The following is a 20,768-nucleotide window of genomic DNA, read 5'->3' on the forward strand; positions in this document are numbered from 1 at the left end:
TAGAGTCAGGAGAAAAGACAGGACCTTCAATAGCTTGAGATTCTCCATCAGCAGTTTACTGCAAAGCCTCAGTTCACTCTGCATAAAGCCTTAGCAGCATGGAGGGCAATGCCAATGGGTTTTTACTGTGCTGAATTCATTTTTAATATCTTGTCATCTCTGTGCAGAGCCGTAGTTGAGTGGTAACACTCCCAGCACAAGTCACATACAGATGTAGGATGTTAATTTATTACCCTGTTGCAGGACAACTTTCCGGCAATACAGGAAATGAAAAACTTGTGCATTTGAGATTTTAAAAAAGCCTTCTGAAGTTTGTAATTTCCACTTTGAGATTTCAGACTACAAAAATAATTGTTAATTATAATCCACATAATTCAGTCATCATTCATTCTAGACCTCTTATTCAGTGATGGCTGACCAAGATCAGGATTACAGCAGTATAAAGTTAGGTCAGTCTATGTATTCACATGGTAATAGCAGGTACACTGCAATTACAGTGTATAATTGTTACATAACCTGTTTGTGGGTTGTGTAACATAGATTTCATATAAATTAGATTTGCAAATAAACTCAAATCAATTATGTTGAAAAGTGAGATTAAGATTATGCAAACCACTAACAGGTAGGATAGCAGTTCTAAACACTAACAAAAAATGTCTTACAAAATTACATTGCACCTGCCAACATGAATTGGCATTCTAGCTGCAGTCATATGATTTGTGCCACACTATTTGAAATGTTATTTCATACAAATCATTCTTAACATTTCACATGTTTTCCATGGGGGTGATGATAGCCTTTGCATAAATTATGCAGAACTTCCAGTGCACTGTGCACATATCCCTTGCTTCCACCCCTATAAAACAGATGTGGTTTCCTCCATGCTGACAGTTGTGCTACTCTAACTGCTTGCTTCGCTGCTGTGACAGTACTGTACCTTCGTACCTTCTGCGTCTGTCGATCTCTTATTGCTCTAGGAACATTTATACTCTTTGACATTTTCCTTGGTGAGTAATTTCTCCCCCTCTTACCTTTTCTTCTTGATTTTTTAACGTGTCTTTATTTTGTCATTTTTTGCATTACAGTTCATCAGTCTGATTTGTTTATTTTGACAAATGCATTTAGATCTTTGTATAGCTCACTGTTGACTTATGTTTAGGCTACAGTGTCCGAGAAGAGAATGGATGTGTCTTAACTCTCTTACAAAAACGTTTATTACGAATAGGACAAAGCCTTCGTGTTAGGATACATTCATATTTCCAATGATAATCGATCTGTTTTCATGTTGTCTATTTTACTCCCGAAATGGTGTCATTGATTTTTGTGTGTAGGTTTTTTATTCCCCTCCAAAAAGTAACACAATGGCACAGACCATGTACAATATTTATATGTATTTTTGTTGTTTTTATTCTTCTGTGTATCTCCGTTTGAGGTTATATTAACATATTTTTTTTTTGACATTTTTCTTTTGAAATATGTGCGGAATTTGCAGAACGGAATACTTTTGCTTGCCTTTCCACCTGATCATACCGACGAGACTGTAATGACCGTTATATCACCTGCCATACACCATATCTAAATTACTGTTATGAAATAAGTTTTCCTCAAAAGAATTGTCACCATCGCTATTGTCATTACGAGTTTGTCATGCAGCCAGGTGTCTCAAAATGAAAGTTCAAATGCCAGTGCAGCCTACCTGTGAAATATGCTAAATTGCGACATTGGTAAGACACAACAGGTTCTTGCTCATATAGAACTGAAGGTAAAGCACGTGCATTATCTCAATGTCTCCTCATGAAAGTTTAGTGAGAACTTTGTTAACAATTAATGCAAATGTGTTATTTATCATTTAGAATACTGTAGCTTGTTACAGATGTAGGATCTTAATTTGATCACCCTTTTTGAGAACTTTCCTGTCTTGACTTGGTACTGGACAGTGAGGACTCTAATTTCTTCCCAAGACCTGTGGTGACAAGGGGAGTAAAATAATAATTATCAGCTTCCATTCAGTCAGCGCATAAAACCGCTTCGCGAGGCCAAAAATATAGGCCTTACACTCCTTTCTTGAAACATTAATATTTTAACAGCCTTTATCTATTATAGACATGTTTGCTCAGTGGCGAACCTTCAGTGTGTGACAGGTTTGTGATTCTGAAAGAACAGCAAATGTAATATCAGCGCACTCATCTAGTAGAGTGCACTTTCTGTAAAACACAAGTGTCAGTTGTGTAGTGGAATACGAAAGGGTCAGTGGTGTAGTTTCAGTGGGCATTGTTTATACTCACTTCAATTCATTTATGCGTATCAAAGTAGTGAAGTGGAGGTATATGGATCATCAATTCTGTAGTACAGTAGAGAAATCATGCACAAAGTAGCCTACTCAATTGCAAAGCATGTGAAATGTATTCACATGGGTGCCACACACAGCCTAGTTTCAGCAGAATACCATCTGCAGACAGCAAGAGTGGGCAGTGCTCAACTGGTTTTGGCACGGAGCTTCTCACGAAGAATGACGTCAATAGCCGGTAGTGTAGGAAAAACTTTCAACTTATTATATCTACCAGCAAAATCTAGCTACGGCAACAATGGGTATGCAAACTTTATTGAAAAAGTTTAGTCCGAAGTGTTGGTTAGTAGGCTATTTGTGATGCACAAGTGTCATCATGTGCTGTTTGCATCAGGGGTGTAGACATGGATGGGCCTGGGTGGACACCCACTGGGGAACCAGGCCCTGACAAGCCCACCCTATCAGATTGATGTGGTTTAAGCATTGTTGTGGACTTAGACCATCACATTTTTTTTCCTACATAAAAAAGTGTGATTTTGAGATGGAAAAATCGATAGGAAAACATAGGATTTCTCACACAAGGTGCATTTCCTTCACTGGGCGGGCCGTTTGGGAACTTTATGGCAAAATTAGAGTATACCCACTTCTCCAGGCACCACTACATCGGGCAAGACAGCAGTCACACACAGCTTGATGTTAAAGGATAAGCAGTCCATAGACTCTGACATAATAAGCCAGTAGGTCCCAATCATAAGAATACAAAAGCACAACCATTAAGCATTTTCCAATCAAAATGTACAACTATTACTTCCCATTGCTGTTACGCGGAGTGGAACCCAAGAGCAGACTCAGACGAGGAGACTGGGATGAAGTAACCAAGATATTTATTGAAACACGGGGGATATGGAGTGCAGGTCAGGGGAAGCTCGGGTGGGTTGCTGGAAACCAGGTGCCGAGGCTGAGGCTGGAGCGAGAGGGGTTGAGACAGAGTAAGCAGGTCTGGAGGGGAATCCAAGGGAGTAGTAAAGTGGGGAATCCAGGACAGTGTAGCAGGATGACGAGACATTGGACTGGAGACAGGGACCAGAGTCAGAGCGGGCATAACTGTAGCGGAAAGGAAAACAGGCACAACAGGATCTGAATAGTAACAAACGGCTAGAAGCGTAGACTGACTGAGCAGAGATTACGATCTTGCAGCGTGGAAGTGGCAGGGCTGAGTATTGGTAGAGGTCTTGATTATGGAACAGGTTGCAGCTGGTGGGGATCTGCTCTGACTCCAGCACACCTGTCTCCACCCACACAATCACACACACACACAGAGGGAGAGGGAGAGAGTCCTGGGGGAGTGGCGGCAGGTCAAGGAGACATAGAATGAGCAGTAAAGCGCGTTGTAGGAGCAGATGTGACAAAAAAAAACGTTTAACCTTTAGCACACAAAGTTACCTGTGACCTAAGTGGAACTGACAGCGTTTTAACCACTTTTCAGATATGAAACCAACAGACAATCATAATCAGTCAAAAGTGCCAAATTCCCAGTTTATGCTACAAAACCAACTTTTTAAGAGGTTTTTAAAATAGCTTCTATTTGACTCAACGTTCCATGACGTACGCTAAGGCATTGTTGGCAGAATAGATGGATGCAGTTCAATACATGATTAATGTTATTCACCAATACATTTCTTGGTAGTCCAAAAAATATTGCTATCAGGTTGTAAATCACAGCTAGCCAGGTACGTTGTTTGCTGCCTCCATTTGGGATAAACTGTTTCCGTTTCAATGACTCAATAAAATGGACGAATGTAACAATCAAACTAGTAAGGGCAATGATCACAAGTCAGTCATAACACGGCTAATAGGCTAGCGTATCTATTCATGTAGCAAGATAAAAACACGGAGTGTAATGTTAGCTAGATAGCTAGCTAGCTGCTAGGAGGATGTCAACTACCTCTTTCCCTACTGTATTTATTTATTTATTTTGCTCCTTTGCACCCCATTATTTCTATCTCTACTTTGTACATTCTTCCACTGCAAATCAACCATTCCAGTGTTTTACCTGCTATATTGTATTTACTTCGCCACCATGGCCTTTTTTTGCCTTTACCTCCCTTATCTCACCTCACTTGCTCACATAGACTTATTTTTCTACTGTATTATTGACTGTATGTTTGTTTTACTCCATGTGTAACTCTGTGTTGTTGTATGTGTCGAAATGCTTTGCTTTATCTTGGCCAGGTCGCAATTGTAAATGAGAACGTGTTCTTAACTTGCCTACCTGGTTAAATAAAGGTGAAATAAAAATTAAATAAAATGTCATGCGATTAGAGTGGGTGAGTGACTGACTTGTTCCCCTCATATAATTTTTCGGTGGCTATACACAGCTAGAGATGCAGGTGTCATTTGGTTAGCTAGGGAGAACTTCTGCAACTGTTATACAGTTAGCATATCTCTTGTGTTCGCAAAGTCCCTCTGGCTATCTATTCCGATTTAAGAGCACTCTCGCCTGAGTGTGCCAGAGCGCAGAAGAACGGATGAATTTACGAACGCGCAACACAAACAGCTTAACCAGCTCTGCTACAGTGAATAAAATGGTCAAAGTGAGGTGTTCTCTCATTTGTCTCTGGAAGTAGCTAGCTAGCAAGCTAGCCAACTTTAGCTAGTTAGCTTGGGTGCTTGGTTGGGACAAGCATGCATTGGCAGGCAAGCTGCAGAAGGAAGAGGAGGCTACACTTCACCATCGTTTATCAGTGCAATTTTGACGGCCAACTAGCTGAAAAACTTTGAGGGTTTATCTAATTTTCCTTCGTTAGATTTTAGATAATCTTGCTTGATCTTGTTTTTGCTGATGTGCATAACCGAGGGAGAGAGAGTCTACCTTTTCATGGTTATTTCATCAGTAGGACTGTAAAGCTTCCAAATGTAAGAGGACTCCCATAGTGTTTACATAATTTTGGGGTGAATTGATTCTAATGATCTAAAGTCGTGCTGTTGTGACTGTCTCAAAACATGCTGTCCAGTACAAAGTGAATGATGGCAGGCCCGTGTGGCAAATGGCTTGTTTTTATAAAGGTGTACTGTAGCTGTGAGTGGCTATAGTGCATCAGTCTGTGTAGACTCCGGTACTGGACAAGACAGGTGGTTTTAGTAGGTTTTATTTACTGCAGTGTCTATTAATTGTCCAAACACTCATCCGCTTTCCCACTCTATATTGCTATAGAATTTTCACAAATGCCTTAGTTGTCACGGATCCCTCTGGAACTTTCATTGCGCACACCTGGCCCCTATTCCCACTGATTGTATGTGTATGTGTATACAGTTGAAGTCGGAAGTTTACAAACACTTAGGTTGGAGTCATTAAAACTCGTTTTTCAACCACTCCACAAATTTCTTGTTAAGTAAAAAACTATAGTTTTGGCAAGTTGGTTAGGACATCTACTTTGTGAATGACATAAGTATTTTTTCCAACAATTGTTTACAGACAAATTGTAGAGCTCCACAAGTCTGGTTCATCCTTGGGAGCAATTTCCAAACATCTGAAGGTACCACGTTCATCTGTACAAACAATAGTACGCAAGTATAAACACCATGAGTCTACGCAGCCATCATACCGTTCAGAAAGGAGACGCATTCTGTCTCCTAGAGATGAACGTACTTTGGTGCGAAAAGTGCAAATCAATCCCAGAACAACAGCAAAGGACCTTGTGAAGATGCTGGAGGAAACAGGTACAAAAGTATCTATATCCATAGTAAAACGAGTCCTTTTGTATCTGTTTCCTCCAATCGTGTTGGTATTCAGGGTTCAAACCACTCTGGACGTGAGCTACAGTTCTACACGCCTCTCTGGTCTGGGAGGTGAGTTTATTTTCTTCACCTCGTGTTGAGGTTCAAAATTTCAACCATTTCAAACATGTAGCTCCCGCTGTCACATCTGCTCCTGCTATGCCCTCTGGTGTTCATCCGGTGTCTTCTTAACCTGCAGCTCTCTCTCTCTCATCTCATCACCCAACTACCTTGCTCTGGATTTTACTCACCACCACTACCTTGGATTCCCCTCAGGATCTGTTTACCCTGTTCTACTCAGCCAACTCCAACCTCAGTCTCCACATCTGTTTTTTCTGCAACACACAGCTTCCCCGGATCTGCACTCCATATCTCTCTCTGTAACAATAAATGTTTTGGTTCATTCATCCCTGTTTCCTCATCTGAGTCTGCTCTTTGGTTCCCCGGTGTCGCTCCGCTTAACACCCGCTTCACGTTTTGCTGGTCAATTGTTAATTTCTTTACCAATCCTTTCATGCAATCTGACTGACGGGGACGGTTCCGTCAGGCTGACACGCTCTCTGACCTTGCTTGGGGCGTGGCTACTTACTATGCACAGTTTATAGGAGATAGATATGTGATTTTAAGAGTCATAAGAGAATATGTTAACTTCTTTGGGACAGGGGGGCAGTATTGAGTAGCTTGGATAAAAAGGTGCCCAGAGTAAACTGCCTGCTACTCAGTCCTAAAAGCTAGAATATGCATATAATTAGTAGATTTGGATAGAAAACTCTGAAGTTTGTAAAACTGTTTGAATGATGTCTGTGAGTATAACAGAACTCATATGGCAGGCAAAAACCTGAGAAAAAATCCAACCAGGAAGTGGGAAATCTGAGGTTTGTAGTTGTTCAACTCTTTGCCTATCCAAGATAGTGGAATGGGGTCATATTGCACTTCCTAAGGCTTCCACTAGAAGTCAACAGTCTTTAGAACCTTGTTTGATGCTTGTACTGTGAAGGGGGGAATGGGAGCTGAATGAGTCAGAGGTCTGCCAGAGTGGCATGAGCTGGTCACGCTCGCTCACGTGAGAGTTAGCTGCGTTCCAACGCATTTCTACAGACAAAGGAATTCTCCGGTTGAAACATTATTGAAGATTTATGTTAAACATCCTAAAGATTGATTCTATACTTCGTTTGACATGTTTCTACGAACTGTAATTTGACTTTTCGTCTGAACTTTCGCCTGGACTTGCACGCGCGTTGTGAGTTTGGATTGTGTACGAACAAATCAAACATTTATTGTGGAACTGGGATTCCTGGGAGTGCATTCTGATGAAGATCATCAAAGGTAAGTGAATATTTATAATGATATTTCTGACTTTGTTGACTCCACAACATGGCGGATATCATATTGGCTTGATTTGTTGTCTGAGTGCTGTACCCAGATTATTGCATGGTGTGCTTTTTTGGTAAAACTTTTTTGAAATCTGACACAGCAGTTGCATTAAGGAAAAGTGGATCTAAAATTCCATGCATAACACTTGTATCTTTTAGCAATGTTTATTATGAGTATTTCTGTAAATTGATGTGGCTCTCTGCAAAATCACCGGATGTTTTGGAACTAAACGTAACGCGCCAGTGTAAACTGAGATTTTTGGATATAAATATGAACTTTATCGAACAAAACATACATGTATTGTGTAACATGAAGTCCTATGAGTGTCAACTGATGAAGATCATCAAAGGTTAGTGATTAATTTGATCTCTATTTCTGCTTTTTGTGACTCCTCTCTTTGGCTGGAACGCTGTGTTTTTCTGTGACTAGGTACTGACCTAACATAATCGTTTGGTGTGCTTTCGTCGTAAAGCCTTTTTTTGAAATCGGACACTGTGGCTGGATTTACAACAAGTTTATCTTTAAAATGGTGTGAAATACTTGTATGTTTGAGGAATTTTAATTATGGAATTTCTGTTGTTTTGAATTTGGCACCCTGCACTTTCATTGGCTGTTGTTGAGGTGGGACGCTACCGTCCCGAATATCCCAGTGAGGTTTACAAAAATACTTTCATAATTTGTCATTTCATATACAACTTTAAGGATGGAGACTTCATACATGTAGTGTATAAACTTTTCAAGTTACAGTATTTCCTTTATAACCATTTTAATGACATCACAAAATAACAACCCATATGACATTAGTTTTCTATAGCTCACCACTGACCATTCCCCACGTTCTTATGTTTAGAATAGTTTTCCTTTAGAACGTGTTAGAGTTTCGGCGGGAAACCTCTGTGTAGACAAAGCACATTCCTCTGTGAAATTTTGTAGAGGGAGACCCTAGATCTCCTCTCCTTTAATTTACGACTGGGTGTGAGCTGTCAAACCACCCCAGTTCCCTCCTCCCCTCTTCTGTGGGTGAGAGAAGGTCTGGTCACTGTCATCCATGCTTATAGTGTGGAAGGCCATAGCTTCTTGAAATCCATCTGAGCTACACTTGACTGACTGTGTGCAGTACAGGCATACTCAAGTAGATATGCTGTGTCAACTAGTTTATGGGCCCATCTCTTCTCCTCTCAATTCTGCTAATTGCTAAGGCTTTCATTACCTGAGGAAGATTCTCTTTAAGAGTGAGTAAAACGCATGCAGTCTAATTTGAATCGAATAAATGTTGTCTTACTGACTATGGGACAAATAAACAAATGGTTCTGAGAGATAAACCAAAATCAGAGTTAATTGACCAGAGAATTTATTTAAGCACTCCATGAAATATAAACGTGTTTATAAAACTGAATGACACATTTATATAGTTCAGTTTCTGTCTTTTTGACAGTTAGTTTCCAGCAGTAATGTTCACTGTCACCGGGAGAAAGAAGTGTTGAAATCTCAGAAATGTATGACAGAAATGTAGCTACAATGTGATGTGTAGGTGTCACGTTCGTCATAAGGAGTGGACCAAGATGCAGCGTGGTATGTTTCCATCCTTTTATTTGGAAGAGAAACTTAAAGAACAAAAACAATAAAGCAAACAAACGAAACGTGAAGCTCAGAGTAGTGCTCACGGGCAACTATACCTAGACAAGATCCCACAAAGCACAATGGGGTGATGGCTACCTAAATATGATCCCCAATCAGAGACAACGATAAACAGCTGCCTCTGATTGGGAACCATACCATGCCAACATAGATATATACTTCCCCTAGATAACCCACCCTTAATCACACCCCGACCTAACCAACATAGAGTATAAACAGCTCTCTATGGTCAGGACGTGACAGTAGGGGAATTTTAAATGGAAAACTCAGGTTTCTTGCCCTAGACAAGAGCAGGCTGCCACTTATTTACAGGAGTCTGGGCTGAAAGTGACAGGTGTTTGATCTTCGCCAGGTGCTGCCAGGAGCTAACTGAGATTAAACTCCAATTCACATGATGGAGATGTCTTCTTGTGCACGGTCCAATAGGAAGTAACTTTTTCTTAAGCACCATGATCAAAAATCTTCAACATAGAGCATGTGTTATGATCTGGCCATGTCTTGAGGACCATGGTTAGGTTCTGGACAGACCTGAAGCTTCAAGCAACAGTGCTTTAAAGGGTTGCCTTCATCCCCAGATCACTGGTTTATGAATAACATGCATGGCAGTAGCACTGTACTGTATGTCACAAATAAATATGTGTAGCCTATGAAATGAAAATGAAAGAATCTTACATTTAACATTTAAGTCATTTAGCAGACGCTCTTATCCAGAGCGACTTACAAATTGGTGCATTCACCTTATGACATCCAGTGGAACAGCCACTTTACAATAGTGCATCTAAATCTTTTAAGGGGGGGGGGGGGTGAGAAGGATTACTTTATCCTATCCTAGGGGTAAATGCCCCAAAAGATTTTGCTTAACTGTATCTTTTCCCTGTTGACACGCCAGTTAAATGCATGCAACAGATCCTCTTTAAATGGGAAGAAAGTCTTGGCACATACAGGGGGATCATTCAACATTTGTCCATGTAAAGCTCTGGAGGGCAGATTTCTTTTTCTCCAGAGGCTGCTGCAGTAATTCTGAATTCCCTATTTGAATCCACATAGTGTTTTTGTGATAAGGTCTCAGGTGAGCCTCTGCTGTGATGGGTTACGTCTCTGTTGTGAAATGACTCTTGTTATTATGCTTCTTTTAAATTGCAGGATTCCATTGCACATTCCCGGGCTGAGAGCATTGGGACCAAGCATCTCGTGTCAGATCTCCTCGCCCTGGGTCAGAGTAGACAGGTATGTGCAGTGGCTCTAATAACCAATACAGTATTAGGTAACTGACAATGTTCAGAGCCGCAATATATGAGCTGTGTTTGTAAATTCACTGTGGAGTACAAGAGTGCGCACAGAATGTGCTCTGGGCATTCGTAAATTCAGAGCATTGTCAGATTGTCTGCAAAGTCAGAGCGTTTCGTTCTCTGAGCATTCAGAGTGCGCTCTGGCCAAGGAGTAGGGTTGATCTGAGCGTTCTAACCTCACAACGGCAGTCAAGCACCCAAGCTAGCTAGCTAAAGTTGTTTTTTTTGGGTTGCTAAAATGATGTAGTATGATGTGTCGATTATTATGATTTTAACATTAAATGCATTACGTGGGTTGAATGCTGTAACACTGAATAAAACAATTAATTCAAGTCCCATGATGGTAGTGACTGCCCGTTACTGCATATCACTTGTAAACCATAATTGTTTCACATTACTTTACTTTTATTTCCTTCCAAGTCATCATCACATATCTATAGAGCTACAAAAGCCCTATTTCAATTGTTCTTCAAAGTAAATAAGGCATACTTTTATGCCTATCTCGAATATTGGCCTGTTGGAAACTACAACTCCCTACTAGATCGCACAGTTCAGGCTTCATCTGATTTAGCTCTACAGGAACTGCACATACATCTCAAAGAAAAAAACGGAACAAAATGAAATTAGAATAAATTGAACCGAGTCAACCTTAACATAACTGACATTTCTGTTAATCGCTCAGCAGCACTGATAACCGCTGATGCATTCAAAGGTCCAATTACAATGAGGGAGAGCATCAGATGTTCGAGTGAGAGAAGACCGTTTGCACACCAGTTTTGAAAACTTGTTTGATGAGATAGACGAGTGAGTCGTGACACTGCATGCATCTCTTTCCCCCTGTGGAGATGGTGGACTACTGTGCCTGAAGCCTCCCTTTTGGCTTTCATTATGCACTGACTAAAGCTCGGGCAAGGTTTGGCATTTAATTGATGACCTTTCACATAGAGAAATCTCATCAAACTAACACAAAATAATGGCAACAGGCTTGCAGAGGAATGTCTGGGCTTTTCAATGCCACTTCATCATTTATGTCTCTGCTTAAGTAGAAGAAGGTCGATGGAGAGTAAGGAATGAGCACAAAGGTCAGGGAAGATAAAGGTTGGCCTAGAAAAGGTTCAACAATAGCTGACTCTAGCTTCAAGCTTGTACCGTGGGCCTATTGGAGGTATCTTGTTAATCTTATAGATACCTAGCCTATCACTATCTATTTATACTCTGTATATCCTAAAGACCCCCATTGCAGAACAGTATCATCAGCAAAATGCTGAAACCAACCTAATGAGGAAGAGTGTGAAAAACTATCCTGTGAGATCTACAGGTAGTAGTTGTCACAGGGCGGATAGAGTGTGAGGATACAATGTGCATCTAAGGAGGCAGGAGTAATATCATAAACAATATCATAAACAATGTTTGCTTTAAAGTCTACATGGTCATGAAAATAATTCTACTGGTATGTGAAGAGAAAAGATTTCTCCGCAAATTAGTTTAAAGAGGATGTTGGAGGATGTTGAGAGGCATGCAGGACGTGAGAGGGAGAAATTTGAATCCAGACAGTGATTTGTGCATTTGCTTTGTTTAATCCTTGCTCAGAGAACAGGCTGTGTGAATTATAGATGGACCCGGGTGAAAATTGCATGCAAATGTTCATGCATTCAAATTTGTCAAACATCTCAGCTATATCAGCTAGAGACTTTCCTGAGCTGCTAAAATGGAGAGAGCGGGAGAAAGGGCTATATAAATAATTGGCTTGAGTAATGTAGTTTGCAATGCAGATATACCAGCTATAGGGACAAAAGGAAAAGGCTTTTGAAGATCATTTGAATTTTCAATATGGTCCTTTCATATGACCGGGTGGCTTTAGTTAGAGACTGCTAATCAAGGGCCAGCAGTCAAATTGATTGCTCTTGACCAAATAATGTATGGAATGTCTGAAATAAATGCACCTAGCTCATCATATTCCCTCACATTACTAATGCTGAATACATGATTATTTTGGTCACACGTTACACATTAAGTTGCAAATAATTGTGTTGTAACACTAATTGCAACAGTAACAACATTATTGTTATATTTTACTTAGGTAATGGCAATGTGACATGATACAATGTTAATGTAATTACTGTGTTACTATAAAAGTATAAGAGCTGAGCTGCTTAATGTAACGTGTCGCCATACGTAGGATCACCTCAGGTTGATAATTTGGCCAAGTCTTTGCATTGCGTATGTACATTTTAGGAACGGATGCCTTTCCTGCCTGTCCTATCCAATTACATAATTGAAGAAAAAAACATCTACAGTACTGTGCACAAGATTTTAGGCAGGTGTGAAAAAATGCTGTAAAGTAAGAATACTTTCAAAAATAGACATGTTAATTGTTTACATTTATCAATTTAAAAAATGCAAAGTGAGTGAACAGAAGAAAAATCTACATCAAATCAATATTTGGTGTGACCAACATTTGCCTTCAAAACAGAATCAAGTCTTCTAGGTACACTTGCACACAGTTTTTGAAGGAACTCGGCAGGTAGGTTGGCCCAAACATCTTGGAAAACTGACCACAGTTCTTCTGTGGATTTAGGCAGCCACAGGTGCTTCTCTCTCTTCATGTAATCCCAGACAGACTTGATCATGTTGAGATCAGGGCTCTGTGGGGGCCATACCATCACTTCCAGGACTCCTTGTTCTTCTTTACGCTGAAGATAGTTCTTCATGACTTTTGCTGTATGTTTGGGATCGCTGTCATGCTGCAGAATACATTTGGGACCAATCAGATGCCTCCCTGATGGTATTGCATGATGGATAAGTATCTGCCTGTACTCCTCAACGTAAAACATTGTTTCTTAACATTCTCTTAACTATTTTTAGAACATTCCCATTGTCAAACCACTTGGAGAATGTTTCTAGAACATTACCAACATTGTAATTAAATGTGACCATGTTTGAACCTTTTATGAAACGTTCTGTTGATGTAATGAAATACCAAGAATATAACGTTTTCCTGTCAAGTTCCTTAAATGTGCTGAGAATGTTCCAAAGCCAAGCAACTAGCTTACACCATTCCCGTAAAGTTGTGGGAAGGTTTATGCAAATTAACCTTAGGACAACCCCACTTTCACCAAGCTCAGAACATTATGTCCTAGCTGGGAGTGTTGTGGAATTGGCAAACAAGCTTGTTCTTATGACAGAAGCTTTTGTTGAATGAGCTTTTAGAATTGACATTAACTTCGTTGCCACCAACAAAATCAATATACTTGTACTTTCCTACAAGCATTTTGACTCAGAGCATTGGCCTTATAGCCTTGGTGCTGCCTGCAACACGAAACAAACCCACTTGACTTGATACTCTATTGAATGTGTCATCTCTGCTCTTCATTCTCTCCCCCCGTCACAAAGTACACAGAGTCCTCCTGAAAGACCTTGGACGCATCGTTGACTTTGTGTTGTGGTTAAGCTAGGACTGGCCTGTCTACAGTCTCTATAGTCAAAGAGCATTCCATGCTACACTAATTTCACATCAGTGAAAGGCTGTAGGCTCTTTCTGTCTGTCTGTCTCTCTCTGTTTCACCTCTCTCTATAGCCCCTCTCTCTCGCCCTCCTGCTATCTGTCCTCTATCTGTCCACTTGTGGCTATACCCTTCCTCTCTCCCATTCTCTTTCTCTTGCTATCACTTTCTCTCTCTACCCATCTCTCATCTTTCCCTCTCTCTCTATCCTGCTCCCTCCATTCAAGCCAAACACTGTGTTGGAGGTATATGTCTGTGAGATCAGTGGGCCTAGCCGATCAGCGGTCATGGGCAGCTAAATGGCCAGTCTACCCTCGTTTGGCTTTAGTACCCATGATCGAGCAGAGCAGTGAACCCCAGCAAGGAAGACGTCAAAAGGGGAGAAGAAAAAGCGAGTAAGGGTGTGTGTGTGTGTGTGTGTCACGGAGCTGGGCCCGGTTTCCCGATAATGATGGAATTTAGGATTACAAGTGTTAACAATGCATCTTTCCTACAAGGGCCAAAGATGTAACATGTGTTTCCCAAAACACCACACAGAGAGGACATTCAATAAGTGCATTGTTGGAGCATGTGTCCATACTGATAGGATCGGGGGGAAAAGGCAGTGCTGCTCTCGGATCAGCTTTCTCCATTAAAATCTTACCTTAACATTAGAAATGTTTTACAATACTGACGATGGATCAGCTCCTAGAGAGATCTCACCAATAGCTAGATTTTCATCCAATTGGGGACAGATTTTCATGCAAATATTCTAAAATATGCATAAAGAAAATATGCACATTTTCCCACCAGTGGTGTGTTTCCACCAAACGGACTGTTGCGGATAACAAAAAAATCTGTGTGTGATGAGGTAGTGCACACAAAATGTATCAATAAAAAATCTAAAGTGCAATGTGTTTATCGCATTTCAAACTCTACCCGATAGTTGTCACAAAAACTGTTGCCTTAAATAGCAAATGTGCCTACTCTGGTCTTGGCACTTGCTCTCTAGCCAACAGCTCACAGATACAGGGTGGGTAGGCTAGTCTACATGATGAGATTTATTATGGATAAGAGCGAGAGCATTTTATTTGTCAAAAGGCAGTCAAGCATTATGTCACCAGAATAAGACACTCTATATTTATTGGAAAGGAGCATCAAACTCATCTCCATACACTTTCAACACCCTGGGAACGTCATCATAACTTATTTCATCTGTAGCCTAATAAACGGCATGGTTTCCCGAGTCGTAGTGGAAGGACCACACACCATGTCATCACGTGACTCCAAGTTTACTTCGATATGATTATTATATTAATATTTGTGCATAAAGGCGTCTCCGCCGCCATTTCTAACATATAACATTTTACTGACACAAAAAGATCTCACCATGTCGAATTAACAATTAACCATTTTTTGATATGGTATTGTGATGGAAACGTGGTTTATGGCTGCAAGTATTGAGGCGACTTATTCTAATGCTTATCCTTTAATAATGTGTTTATTCATGGAATACATTGAGGCAAAAATTACAAACAGTAGCCTACAATTAGCTAAATAGAACTCAATTGATTGAACATGAAATTGATTTTAATAAGATTTAATTATATAGGCCTATAGCCTATACTGTAGTTGTCACGTTCCTGACCTGTTTTCCCTTGTTTTTGTATTTGTTTAGTAAGGTCAGGGCGTGAGTTGGGGTGGGCATTCTATGTTGTGTGTCTAGTTGTCTGTTTCTGTGTTCAGCCTAATATGGTTCTCAATCAGAGGCAGCTGTCAATCGTTGTCCCTGATTGAGAATCATATATAGGTGGCTTGTTTTGTGTTGGGGATTGTGGGTGGTTGTTTCCTGTGTCAGGGTTGGTGCCACACGGGACTGTGACGGTTAGTTTGTTTTGTCATTTTGTATAGTGTCTTGTTTTGTGTTTATTAAATCATGGAAAATTACCACGCTGCACATTGGTCCTCAGATCCTTCTCGCCTCTCCTCGTCTGAGGAGGAGGACGACTTAGACTGCCGTTACAGTAGTAATATTTTAGTGCAGTCATCTCGGTTTTCACTTGAAGCATCTTTTAACCCTTCGCTTGTTTAACAATTGCAAAGACATGGGAAACTTTGTATTTCTATTCAACTGGGGGCGGCAGTGGTTAGAGTGTTGGGCCAGTAACCGAAAGGTTGCTGGATCGAATCCCTGAGCTGACAAGGTAAAAATGTGTCGTTCTGCCCCTGAGTAAGGCAGTTAACCCACTGTTCCCCGGGCGCCGAAGACGTGGATGTCAATTAAGGCAGCCCCACACACCTCTCTGATTCAGAGGGGTTGGGTTAAATGCAGAAGACACATTTCAGTTGAAGGCATTCAGTTGTACAACTGGCTAGGTATCCCCAACTTCGTACTGAAGTTATCAGCGGTTACAAAGATAAATACCTTGTTCTATGTTTATCTGTGTATGAAGGGCAAAAAACCCCATCTAATGACAGACTTAGCTTTTCTCGAGTGGTCTGAGTTAGTCGGTAAATAACTAATGTTTTCAAGTGCAACTTCAGTAATGATGGTTTAGGGAAACAACTGAGATATAAAGATGCTCCTACGAAGGTTCTAACCGATGAACTTAACTTTTACATGCTTTTGGGAAACTGGGCACGCCAGGCCGTACCTGATATTCTGACTTGACATACTATATGAAATACCTCAATTTGCAAATGGTTTATTGTTTATGAGAAGCACATTTATTTATTGAAGATATTATGTAATGTGATGTCCTTCGGTGCTGCCGATGTTCACCTATAATGAGAGAAACGCATGTTGAGTGGTTGTCATACGCCAACATTTCAATTGATTTTGGACGCGCCAAACCATTGTTTGTAGCTCCACTAATCTACTCGGTTTAATCATTGCTTATTAATATTACCATTCAAGTACACATGTTTTGGAAATGTTATGTTAAAAGGTAGGAATTGTTTGCAAACTTACCTGGTAAGCCTCGTTATTGAAAGGACATTTGCTTGTCCCTCTGTCATGCTCCTGCTGCATCGGGAAGTGTCAGCTTCTTCTTCTTCTGTGAGGTTTAACGGTGGTTATCATCCAATATGTTGCATTAACACCCCCAACTGGACTATAATATAAATCCATTATACTTTGCGATACAAAATGGGAAAAGGAAATCAGAAATAAAACAAAAATACTAAAAAACACCCTTCCAACTAACCCTACACTCATTAAAAACCCACTACCCCTCTACTTTTTTCACTGCCTACACCTTCTGCACTACTCTGACTCTAGCCACCTCAACCTGCCTCTCTGTCCTGCAACATGGGCACCCCTACAGTTGACACAACTTTATCCACTGAAACTACACAATCCTCTATCCCATGCCCTCCTGTACACTTCCCACATCTTGGAATCTCCCTCGTACAAACTGCTTCGACATGACCATGAACGTTGCACATGAAACAGCACAGTGGATTTGGCACAAAAGCTGTAACAGAAAAGCTGATACATGACTTTGTCAGGTAAAGACTGACTCAAAACTCTAAAGGACTAGACAGTGACTCCTGAGTTTTACCACGCTCACCACCGGGTCTGCGTTGCACCAAACGGCAGGCATCCCAAACACCAGGAATCTTCAACTTCAATTGCTCCACCTCTACACTTAACGCTACCCCAGAAATCACTCCTTTCAATGTTGCTCTGTTCCTAAGAGCAAAGCAAGAAACAGATCTTGACCCAAGTTACGTGACACAGAGCACCCGCTCCCTCTGGTCAGAAGAAGTCCACTACAGGCTACCTTTACTGATTCAACTGCACCTAACTCCTTTCCCACCCACCCTGAAACTACAAATGGATCCGCCAAAAGGCAAGGATCCACTTTCTCCCAAAATATCACTCCTACTGGACTAGATTCTTCTTTATCCATTGATACCAGGCTCGGGTTCCGAGCTCTTCGCCACACCTTCCACCTCACTTAACTCGCCCTCATTCACTTCCATTTCACCTCCAGAACCCGGTGTGGTGGACGGCTCACTCTGTTTGCACTTAACACCATTCTTCTTTGACACCCCATCTCCATTTAAAATCCAGTCTCTGCTTTCCTCATTCTCTTCGACCTCTTCTTCCTATTTTTCCCCTCCATTCCTCCTCAGAAATCCACTTTTCTGTGTCCCTGACCCAATATTTGTATTTCCCGACTTCTGCTTGCGGCACGTGGCATCCCGACGTAACTCCATCTCATAATCATCCTGCTCATATCGGAAACGTGTCTTCTCCAGGATCGAACATTTTGAGAGCATGAGCAGCGGCCACACACAGAACGACCCCAAAACTCAACTCTGTTATAATCCTGTCGCCACCGGCAGGGTCCACCCTGCATTCTTCAGACAGAGCTGTGTTCAGGAGCGCTAATTCAAATCAAATCAAATTGTATTTGTCACATGCGCCAAATACAATAGGTGTAGACCTTACCGTGAAATGCTCACTTACAGGCCCTTAACCAATAATGTAGTTTTAAGAAAAATAAGAGTTAAGAAAATATTTACTAAATAAACAAAAGTTTAAAAAAAGTTACAATTAAACAACAATAACGAGGATATATACAGGGGGTACCGGTACCAAGTCAATGTGTGGGGGTACAGGTTAGTCAAGATAATTGAGGTAATATGTACATGTAGGTTGGGGTAAAGAGACTATGCATAAATAATAAACAGTGAGTAGCAGCAGCCTAAACAAATTGTCTGGGTAGCCTTTTGATTAGCTGTTGAGCAGTCTTATAGCTTGGTGGTAGAAGCTGTTAAGAAGCCTTTTGGACCTAGATTTGGCACTTGCCATGCGGTAGCAGAGAGAACAGTCTATGACTAGGGTGGCTGGAGACTTTGGCAATTTTTATGGCCTTCCTCTGACACCACCTGGTATAGTAGGAAGCTTGGCCCCAGTGATCCAGTGATGTACTGGACTGTACGCACTACCCTCTGTAGCGCCTTGAGGTCAGAGGCTGAGCAGTTGCCATACCAGGTGGTGATGCAACCAGTCAGGATGCTCTCGATGGTGCAGCTGTAGAACTTTTTGAGGATCTGGGGACCCATGCCAAATCTTTTCAGTCTCCAGAGGGGGAAAAGGTTTTGTCGTGCCTTCTTCACGACTGTCTTGGTGTGTTTGGACAATGATAGTTTGTGGGTGATGTGAACACCAAGGAACATGAAACTCTCGACCCGCTCCACTACAGCCCCATTGATGTTAATGGGGGGCCTGTTTGGCCCGCCTTTTCCCGTCGTCCACGATCAGCTCCTTGATCTTGCTCACATTGAGGGAGAGGTTGTTGTCCTGGCATCACACTGTCAGTTCTCTGACCTCCTCCCTATAGGCTGTCTCATCGTTGTCAGTGATAAGGCCTACCACTGTTGTGTCGTCAGCAAACTTAATGATGGTGTTGGAGTCATTTTTGGCCATGCAGTCATGGGTGAACAGGGAGTACAGGAGGGGACTAAGTACTCACCCCTGAGGGGCCCCAGTTTTGAGGATCAGCATGGCAGATGTGTTGTTGCCTACCCTTACCACCTGGGGGTGGCCCGTCAGGAAGTCCAGGATCCAGTTGCAGAGGGAGGTGTTTAGTCACGGGGTCCTTAGCTTAGCGATGAGATTTGTGGGCACTATGGTATTGAACGCTGAGCAGTAGTCAACGAACAGCATTCTCACAAACTTTTGAATGGTAGTGTGTGGTCACTTAGAAATGTCCTTGTTTTTGAAAGAAAAGCAAATTTTTGTCCATTAAAATAACATCAAATTGATCAGAAATACAGTGTAGACATTGTTACTGTTGTAAATGACTATTGTAGCTGCAAATGGCAGATTTTTTTATGGAATATCTACATATGCGTACAGAGACGCATTACCAGCAACCAATGGCACGTTGGGTTAGCTAATCCAAGTTTATCATTTTAAAAGGCTAATTGATCATTAGAAAACCCTTTTGCAATTATGTTAGCACAGCTGAAAAGTGTTGTGCTGATTTAAAGAAGCAATAAAACTGGCCTTCTTTAGAATAAATGAGTATCTGGAGCATCAGCGTTTGTGGGTTCGATGACAGGCTCAAAATGGCCAGAAACAAATGACTTTCTTCTGAAACTCGTCAGTCTATTCTTGTTCTGAGAAATAAAGGCTATTCCATGCGAGAAATTACCAAGAAACTGAGGATCTCGCACAACGCTGTGTACTACTCCTTTCACAGAACAGCAAAAACTGGCTTTGACCAGAATAGAAAGAGGAGTGGGAGTCCCTGGCGCACAACTGAGCAAGAGGACAAGTACATTAGAGTGTCTAGTTTGAGAAACAGACGCCTGACAAGTCCTCAACTGGCAGCTTCATTAAATAATTTCCGCAAAACACCAGTCTCAACGTCAACAGTGACGAGGCGACTCTGGGATGCTGGCCTTCTAGGCAGAGTTCCTCTGTCCAGTGTCTGTGTTCTTTTGCCCATCTTAATATTTTATTTTTATTGGCCAGTCTGAGATATGGCTTTTTCTTTGCAAATCTGCCTAGAAGGCCAGCATCCCGGAGTCGCCTCTTCACTGTTGACGTTGAGACTGGTGTTTTGCGGGTGCTATTTAATGAAGCTGTCAGTTGATAGCCTCCCTTCCTGGTAAAGTCCTAATGGCAGGGGATTTTAATTGCTTCTCTGGTTTAGACACTTCCCACTCGCAGAGTAGAAAGAAATTACAGCATTTCATTAATGCCTCTGTCTGAATATGACTTCTTATTGCGCCAGGCCAGCAATTTACCAGGTATTTCACCTTGATCATAGAAGGACTGTTTCAGCTTCATTAACCTGTTTGCAGCCTTTGAGGTGGAAGGTTCTTCATACTGAGCTTTAAGAGCAAGTCATTCCTTGTTTACTTCTACTGAGTTATTCAAAAAAGTGTCGCTCTCCAATT

The 20,768-nt window shown here is 41.3% G+C and overlaps 1 protein-coding gene across 2 annotated transcripts in view; it reads left to right on the plus strand.

Moving 5' to 3' along the window:
• Positions 1-801: 801 nt before the first annotated feature.
• Positions 802-20,768, plus strand: part of LOC139535379 (RNA-binding protein Raly-like) — a 132,412-nt gene continuing 112,445 nt past the window's right edge. The window contains exons 1-2 of one of the 2 annotated variants that reach the window (XM_071334734.1): positions 802-1,007; positions 10,220-10,303. The gene's annotated coding sequence lies outside the window, so the exon portion shown is untranslated. The remainder of the gene's footprint in view (positions 1,008-10,219; positions 10,304-20,768) is intronic. The other variant, XM_071334733.1, reaches the window with a different exon arrangement.

This window comes from Salvelinus alpinus, chromosome 12, assembly GCF_045679555.1.
Source record: "Salvelinus alpinus chromosome 12, SLU_Salpinus.1, whole genome shotgun sequence".
NCBI classification, from domain to species: domain Eukaryota; kingdom Metazoa; phylum Chordata; class Actinopteri; order Salmoniformes; family Salmonidae; genus Salvelinus; species Salvelinus alpinus.